Genomic DNA, 9,553 nt, shown 5'->3' on the forward strand with positions numbered 1-9,553 from the left:
AACAGTTCTTATTGTTCATTTATGTCCATTTTTAAAATCACAGCATCCACAATTGTATGGCGGACTAATATTTTTTTTAATTACGTCATCTGAGTTCCTCATCTCAAGGTCTATTAGGGATCCTGACCCATATTGAAATTCATACTTCTGATTTTTCCAAATATTTTTATGTGATCTTCATCGGTATAACATTCTGAATAAATCTGTGTATTTTTGTCCATTTCTGAAAAAAAATAAAGTTGTTTTAGCACTATAAGGCAATGACACTTTCGTCGCTATATTTATTTATTTTGAATACAATGTGTTTGTATAATTAATTTCTTCCAGAATACCTTCACTAGTCAAAACAAGGACAAAACTTCTGATTATAACCTTTAATTACAATACACAGACCCTGTTAAAGCATTCTATAAAATTTTCTTGTGCCTTAAAGTGCATTTTGACAGAGAAATTATGCAAAAATGAAGATTTTATAAAAAAAACCAACACCAAAATAATTATTCTTACTAGTGGAAATCTGGTATTTAAAACTGTGGAAAGCACTCTTAACTATTTGGAAAGTCATCTTTATCATATAATTAGAGTGCAATATAGTGCAAATTTTCAAAACTTGTCCTTTCATATAATTCTATTTGAGAAAAAATGTTTTTAACATGTATTTCAGTGAAAACCTTTTATTAGTGAGAAATCCACATGAGGTTTTAAAGGAAACATTGTGACATCACATGTATTATGGCGTCATTAAATAACGACAGATCAAAATAGAGCTAAATATAGTTTGCAGTGTTACGTGAGAAACAGTTGCCGCAAGATTTAACTCGAAATATTGAGTCGAAACGATCTGTAACTAAGCCTTTTCATTTAATACCAAGACCATAGCAACAGTGTTCATATTTGCATATTTTTAACATACCGACTGTAATTTCAATTGCATAAATACCATAAATAAACAATTTAGAGCTTGCCTAATAAAGCAAAATGCTTACCAGTTATTCAGGACTTTTTAAAACCTCTAGTTTGCCATCTCAGGTTAAAAAGTAATGATATGTCTGGAACTGAAATAAGACAAAAAAATTACTCAGGCTGTGTTATCATTTGATTTAAATACATAAGTACTATTGAGAGAGAAAAATCTAATTCTTGAAAGTTTAATCACAAAGAAAGACAAATGCTTCTCCCTTGTGGCTTAGTCACCTTCATTTAAACCTTTTATTTTAGAAGCAATGGGTAGTAGCTAACTAGCTTAATAGTTGAATAGGTGCAGAAATATTGTTTTCAAAACGTTTGACCCTCCCCCTTTTTCACTGAGAAATGACAATATCTATTGTTTTGCTCAAGCGCATTAAAAATATTAGTTCATGATTTTCTTAAAACATGTACATGTTTTTTTCTGGTTTTTTTGCATATGATATCTACTGACCAGGGGTCAAATCATTGGATAAAAGCACATGCGATGATGTATGAAGTGTGTTATCTCCCTTGCCCTTGATTATCAGGTATTCCTGTAGACCGAAGTGATAATTACATAACAAAGACTATATTGTGTCATGTTTACTTACAATTTAATAATATTTAAAAGTTGTTTCTTGCCTTTTTCAATATAGTAAACAAATTCCTTTCGGATCTCTCGGAAGTAAACAAAGTGATGATTGTGCCTAAAAAAAGTGTTCAGCCCCGTGCCAGTAATGCATTTTAAAAGCAAAGTTTCATTGAGTTTTTGCTGATCTTTATCAATAATATTTATCTTAAACCATTTATAATAACTAGGTATAAATAAAAAACTACTAACCATCATTTTCGGTGGTGTACAAGGTGAAATCATCCATAAATCATCCTGAAAACTTCTGGAATTAAGCTTCTAATTTGGGTATACATTTACAATTAATTCTCCATAGGCCGTAATGGTAACGTTTTCCTCCGTTGCTCAGTCCATATCGTTTACTTGAACATGTATGATGGCTCATATCGAAGCTGATACATTTATACATGTCTGGTTAAATTTTCGGGGTGGCAAGTGAGATTACTTTTTTCGCAAATTGATGGACCCCGGAAGATGGTGAAAAATGTCAGTCTCCTCATGAAATAATCCCAAAATTCTGATCATAAAATTCAATAAAAAAATTGTCCTTTCTAATAATTTATTTCAGGTCAAATCTACATCTTTCTTTTCTCATCACACCAGCTCTATAAAACAGTTCTTATTGTTCATTTATGTCCATTTTTAAAATCACAGCATCCACAATTGTATGGCGGACTAATATTTTTTTTAATTACGTCATCTGAGTTCCTCATCTCAAGGTCTATTAGGGATCCTGACCCAGTTATTTACACGCTTGGTAGATAGTTGTTCCATTGGCAATCATACCACGTCTCCTCTTTTTTGTATTTCTAAAAGAAAGAAAAGAAAACAGAAACAAATTGTGACCAAGTAAACATTTTTAATATTTATTATCATTAATCACAAGCAGGAATACAACAACAGATGCATATTTTGACAATTTGTAAGTCTTTTCAGTGATGTTCAAGGTAAACATATATGAAAATCCAAAACATAATTTAAGTACCAATAGTATACATGTATATTCAAAACAAGACAAGAAATAAGACATACAAGAGAGTAAAATTAGATGAAGAGATTTGACATGATTATCATTGCAGCAATTCATACAGAATAGTCGAACAAAGGAAAAAGACGCTACAATGACAGAGAACTTTACGGCTTTCAAACATGAGCAAAACTCCTAAGATCCATGCACCAGCAATAAACGAAAAAAAATATTATGGTTGAAAGCAACGTATGCCAACCACTCTATTATCGGTTTCTGACAAGGAACATGTACATAAATAATGCGACGGGATTGAATATGTTTTTCAATCATGCCAATGCGACGGGGTTGAATATGTTTTTCAATCATACCAATGCGACAGGGTTGAATATGTTTTTCAATCATACCAATGCGACGGGGTTGAATATGTTTTTCAATCATACAACAACTCCTGATTTTTACTCGAACGAATATCAGAATAACATAGTGATCTAGAGAAGAGGAAACTCTAGCTATGCTGAATTCTAAACAAACATTGAAGTCTATATCAGAATAACATAGTGATCTAGAGAAGAGGAAAACTAACTCTAGCTATGCTGAATTCTAAACAAATTTGGAATTAGCTATGATTAAAAGATTCACTAAACTTGAGATTCCTTCAAATCTCTACAACTGAAATTACATATATATAAAGTAATATGTAAACTGTGACAAATTTAATAAACAGAATGACTACAGTCTAACCATGTCATAGAAATATGTTGCATACACTACTAATGTGTTTCTCTACCGATGTCATCAGTGTATATGCAAAGTCGGTTTCATTCTGCGGGAATTGGAAGTACTAAACAAAAAGCAGGGTGTACATCTTTTGTTACTATCAATTTATAACTGGACGAGTTTCCATTTTTCTGGGTTATTTATCACCTGTCTTGAAGGTACCTACCAAATAAGAATACTAAGTCTAATGTCTGTAGTATTTTGTCACTGTCTTGTAGAAAATTGATGATTTTTACGGAGTAAAAGTTTGATATATAGCGGTAATTTGTGTATACAAAGTCACACTTGGTGGGATATTTTATATATTTATCACCATTTACATCTCTCATGTGTCTGTAGCATAGAGATAGCTGTTTGTCTTATCATCACACTAGATATATTCCATGTCATTTACTGAGGCTAACGAGATCTAGACAAATTTACCTAAGATATCAACATCGAAATTGCGTGAGGTATCTCTCGTATCTACTTTTGTAAAAATAAATAACTTTCTACAAACATGTGTTCTAGGGAAATATATATATTTTCTTTCCATCTTGTTTTTATTAATCTTCAAAGACTTAAACTATAATATCTCGTTTCCGTATTGTAAATATTTCAAGATAAACTTGAATCGATCATCACTTTGATATTTAATGCTGTTGCAGTTAGGACAATGATGTGAACATTTTAAATGATTGTGGTAAAACGTTTTTATGAAAATCTGAATGAGGGAATAGTTCATAACATATAGTGCGTGTTATGGACTAGGGTTTACACGTTGGTAAATTAAAATCAGCTCTAAAAGAGATCATATGACCTTTCGAAATATGTTTACTTTATCGAATTAAAAAATCACGAAGATTTGTCAAAACTATGCATTTTGGGGATTTTGTGAGAGAAATAGATCCGAGTTAATATTCATATTTTGTACAAACTTGCAGTTAAAAAGAATAAAGAATGAAAAAGGTAATATGTCTAAGAGATAAAAACCCGATCGAAGATTAAAACGCTGCACAAGACCATCGAAAGGTCTTCAACACAGCAAAAAAAAAGCTGCGCCAGGACGCGGGCTTCAGCTGACCTCAAAACAATAATGTTTACTAGTCCACCAAAAAAATGGACCCAAATTTTAAAACAAAACGCATAGAACTAGTGGTTACAGACTTGGAACTGGCGCAAAATACTGAGGAGTCTCAATCCTCTGCTATACATGTAGCCAATGCGAAATAAACAAACCCAAACAAACCGTAATGTGGGCATACTTTGTTAATTTTAAAGTAAACTTCGTATGATGAACATCAAAGGCAAAATAAATTCTATCCATGTAAATAAATGTTCATGGAAATTTAAAGCTTACATCAAACTCGCAATAAATTTTCCATTCGAGGAATAATGCCTTCATTTTTGGCTCTTAAATAATAATTAAACCTGAGTGTATCTCTCAATAAGATGATGAAAAACTGTAGAAAAAAATGCATATTTTAAACAAATCAACCTAGATGGAATAATTCTGATATGTTGAGCAAAAAATAATGTGAAATAGGACAATTTTTCATGAACAGACTTTTCCAAACCGATTCAGTAGATCGTTTTTGTGAAATGAAACAAATAGAAAGTACTGGTTTGTTTTTACATATTGATATCCCAAAATATCAGCGGCGGCCATTTAGGCAAGTACACATTTCACAAGAATGAAAATAAAACAAACAGTTATTCCCGAAAAGTGTATTTTGCTGAGTGTGAATTCGCATTGCTGTAAGACGTGTCGCGGTATTTTTATATCTAGCGTTCATGAATTGATTTGCGAAGTTTTATTTGTAATTCTGATCGGATATTGTTTTGTGTCCATTCGTTTGACGTGTTTTATCATTTGATTTTGCCATTTGATTAGGGACTTTCCGTTTTGCATTTTCCTCAGAGTTCAGTATTTTTATGATTTTACTTTTTATCGTTTGTAGTTGTGATTCTTTATTTTATATTTTATATTCGTTTGTGAAAGGAAAGATAACTAATTAAAGCAACTATGTGTACAGAATTTATTTGTATTACACTGTTTGATTTGGAAGAAAGGCCGATATAGTTAATTGCACAATTACTAACACAATTCTATATTGTTTTCTTGTAAAAAGTTATCAAAGGTACCAGGATTATAATTCAATACGCCAGACGCGCGTTTCGTCTACAAAAGACTCATCAGTGACGCTCAGACGCGCGTTTCGTCTACATAAGACTCATTAGTGATGCTCAGATCAAAACCGTTATAAAGCCAAATTGTTATAAAATACATCAAATAACATAATTAGAAACATAATTTTGATTTATATCCACATTTTCGAAATTTACAAGTGACGTTACTTTTTGTGGCGTTGATATATTCGTGTGGCTGACACACAGTTTGTAATTTTATTAAGCTATGTTTGTGTACTGTCCTCAATAAATTTGAGTTATTCGTTTTTATTCTGTGGTTAACATGTCGAAATGTACTATTAATTCATTCATTTATGTATTTCTCTATCTTGGGTGTTCTTGCATTTATTTGTACCGTATTCCCGTCATGTAATGTTGTCATTATAACGGTATATTTAACATTGACATTAAGCGCGATGTTTGGATAGCCTAAAAAAAAACAGGTTCAACTCACCATTTTTTTTTTTAAATGTCCTGTTACCAAGTCAGGAATATGGCAGTTGTTATCTAATAGCTTGTTTCTATGCATGTTGCATTGTCGTTTGCTTTTTGTTGCACTTCGGTGTTCTGTTGTTTCAGTGTTTTCTCTCATAGTTGTGTTTCCCGCGGTTTAGTATGTAATCCAGATTTGTTTTCTCAATTGATGTATGACTTTTCAACAGCGGTATACTGCTGTTGCCTTTATTCCCATTTCTTACAGTCAATAATATATTTGTACAACACAGAAAACAAAGAAAAATAATCTACGCTGATTTTAAAGTTCTTAAAAATGAATGTCTCTCTTTATTAAGCTTTAGATGTGCATAAGAAGGGGTTCCACCTATCGCATGTCTGTTTGAACTTAAAGGACCAGTCTCTTAATTGTCTCTTTCATCATAAAGATGTTACAACAACCATTAGCATGTTGACATGCAATTGTGACAATTATTTTGATTTCTTCCATTCACTATAAACATGAATCATATGAATTTAGACGACCGAAATGTTATAGAATGCGTTACATAATGTGCTTATATCTGCACTAGATTTATCAGATATGCTGAAATTATCTACAAGTTTAAAAGAACGTAAACTCTGAAATAAAAAAAAGACTTCTTAATTTTCAAACATCAAATTATAAAGAGTATAATTTAAAAGAAGCAATATATTTCAAAAAAGAAGTCTGAGGGAACATAAGCTTATGATTGAAAAAAAAATAAAGAATATGAGCAACTAGAATTATCAGTTGTATTTATTGTCGAAATGCGCATCTGGTGCAGAAAATGGATGATTTCACTTGTCCAGAAGCAAGTGCTTCAGTACTTGCATACAAATACGAATTTTGTGTTATTAAAATTTGCTGTTACAAAATTGGGAAATTATATAAAACCAAGGAATGTATCTCCCTGATGCAAAACTCTCATCCCTGTGTTGAATTGACTATAGTGTTTGTTCTTTTTTATCATAAACTCTTCATCTTTTTAAATATAGGTTTTGGATTTTTGAATATTTAGTTCTCGAACAACAATGAAAAGACATCAATTGTATAAATGCGATATCTGATGCAGAAAAAAAAATTAGTTGGTTTTAATATTTTTGTATATAGTTTTGACTAAAAAAAATTTTTAAAAATGATATTATAAGCTTCTTTAATCCGAAATTCTTAGCGAAAATAAGCGTAAAGTATTTAATACAGTCTAGATTATCAAAAGTATACCCATTAACATGGTATCTGCTTTATTGTTGCAAATAATGACCAAAAGTTGTGCCTATACCAAGTTCATCATCGTGTCAATCCATACAAATTTTGCCTTGTGTAAAAAATTATATTTGACCTTAAAATCGCAGTTTTTCAATGATTTTTACTCAAAATCCGTATCATTTGTAATGCTTTAAAAATTTAGGTTAGATAATGCTTTTAGATGCCTGTGACGTAAATCGCTGTTCATGTGATAGGTTACATCAATCACATAGTAGATGATACATCCAAAGACCTTCTAGCACTGGTATAGACCTGGTTGGAAAAACGAACACGATTTACCTCTAAATGACAGTATTCATTTCAAGTCGTATCTTTTTCAAGCATATGTAATATCTTACATTTGTTTAAACGTACATGGAATGATCTGTAGAAAATTAAGACACTTGTTAAGTAAAATACAATTTGAAAGATATATTCATTTTGATAAAAAAAAAATAGATATTCCATAACGGTGGACCGCTCTTGATCGCATCCGTAGAGTTTTCGAAGGGATGATTTCAGCTTCACCACTTTGAACTCTTGGTTTAATAGCGTCCTTAAAAGCAGACTTGTTCCTGCATTGTTATAAATCACTGTTTATCGTTTGTGTTCACGTTTTAATGGTTCACAACTGTACCAGGTTTGGGAAGGTTTGAGCGCTTTTCTTTATTCTAGAGCCCATGGTTACATGGTTGTCGTTTATTTGAAGAATTGTGCAAATACTCGAAAAATTATGAAACAGCTTTAACTATAAAACAGACTGGGTCTAGTATAAAGTCAATTTATTGTGTACCGACATAATGCAATGTAAAAAAAAACCATTAAACTATGCAGTATTGTGCACTAAAGAACACATGCAATAAAAGTAAAATTGTGCACTATAATTAAAAATACACAAATTGTCAGGCTTATTCAATGTTTATCAAAAGTAAAAGACAAAAAGTTAGCAAACCTTATAATAAAGATACAAAATAGGAATTGGAATATTTATTACTTGTATTAAGGGCCCTTAATGGGCAAAATGGCGAAATATACACTCCAAACAATAAGAAATGATTTGTAATTGAAAAAAAGACTTGAAATAAAATAATAAATGTTCAAATAGGAAAACAAAGAAGAATAATCCATACTGATCCGAGAGTTATTTAAAATTGAATGCCTGTTATCGCTCTTTACTCAGCTTTCAGTGTGCATATGAAGGGGTTTCACCTTTCTCAGATCTCGTCCCAAATAAAAAAAACAATTTGAACTAAATAAAAATCTTTGTGCAAAATGTAACTCTTTTATCTTGAAGTTATTAACGACGAATGAGCATGTTTCCATGCTGTAGTGACAGTTATTTTGATGGGTTCATTCCACAGATGATTAAGTAGGAAAGGTATTAATTATATAAGCTGGAAATGTAACAATGCAAGGAAACTTTGTAGAATATGTTTTATACTTGATTTTGCTTATTTATCAACTGAATTAAATTACGCATATTTGCTTATAATATTATTACATTGATAAACATTTTCAAAATTGACCCCTTCAGAAACACAAAATCATTTACTAACAGAACATCAAGAGTGAAATATAATTGTAGTGAAATAACTTTATTCTGAAATCTTAATCTGAAGCATCTCAAAGATCCTTCAACCTGAACCAAAAATAAAAATACTTTTCAGAATTCAAGAGGAAATTAAGACAAATATGCACATGGAAGGAAAAAATATTATTGAATATTAAGGACATGTCCACATTTTTTTATCTTCTTCGGTGGCAATATAAAAAAAACAATTAACTAAAACAAGTTATTTTAGAAAGATGAGTAAGCTTGGTGTTATAGTTTGTAAAAAGTTATAACAATGATGATGGTATTGAAATTTGACGGGTAAGATGAGTGAAAAAATAAAAGCAACAGTAGTATACCGGTGTTCAAAAGTCATAAATCGATTGAGAGAAACAAATCTTGGTTACAAACAAAAACCGAGGGAAATTGGACGAGATCGGTCCTGCTTATAAAAAAAGAGATCGTTGTTTGAAAGGAGGTGGTCTGTAAAGTGCAAAATATAAATAATTTTATTTTTATAAAGCCTTTCATCATTAGTTACGAGTTTCATACTGATATTGGTATGTAGATGGATAATCGGTCAAACAATGGTGGTGTATAAGTTAAGCAGTTGATGCAATGGTTTCTATATTTAGCTTACATACTCTTCAGTATTGATAAAAACAACACCATGACATCGATCCACGACCATCTTTCAAAGGAATTGAACCTCAGACTATCCCACACCACATGCAAGATCATCTCTCCATTACCATCTCTCATTGCAGAGATTAACTGCAGGAGTAA

At 31.2% G+C, this 9,553-nt stretch overlaps 1 long non-coding RNA gene across 1 annotated transcript; it reads right to left on the reverse strand.

Moving 5' to 3' along the window:
- Positions 1-6: 6 nt before the first annotated feature.
- LOC143058258 (uncharacterized) lies at positions 7-2,318 on the reverse strand. The gene is made up of 3 exons (XR_012972973.1): positions 1,790-2,318; positions 987-1,055; positions 7-223 (listed from the first exon to the last, which is right to left on the reverse strand). It is a non-coding gene; the product is annotated as an uncharacterized LOC143058258 (long non-coding RNA).
- Positions 2,319-9,553: the final 7,235 nt, after the last annotated feature.

This window comes from Mytilus galloprovincialis, chromosome 1 (assembly GCF_965363235.1).
Source record: "Mytilus galloprovincialis chromosome 1, xbMytGall1.hap1.1, whole genome shotgun sequence".
In the NCBI taxonomy this organism is placed as follows: Eukaryota; Metazoa; Mollusca; class Bivalvia; order Mytilida; family Mytilidae; genus Mytilus; species Mytilus galloprovincialis.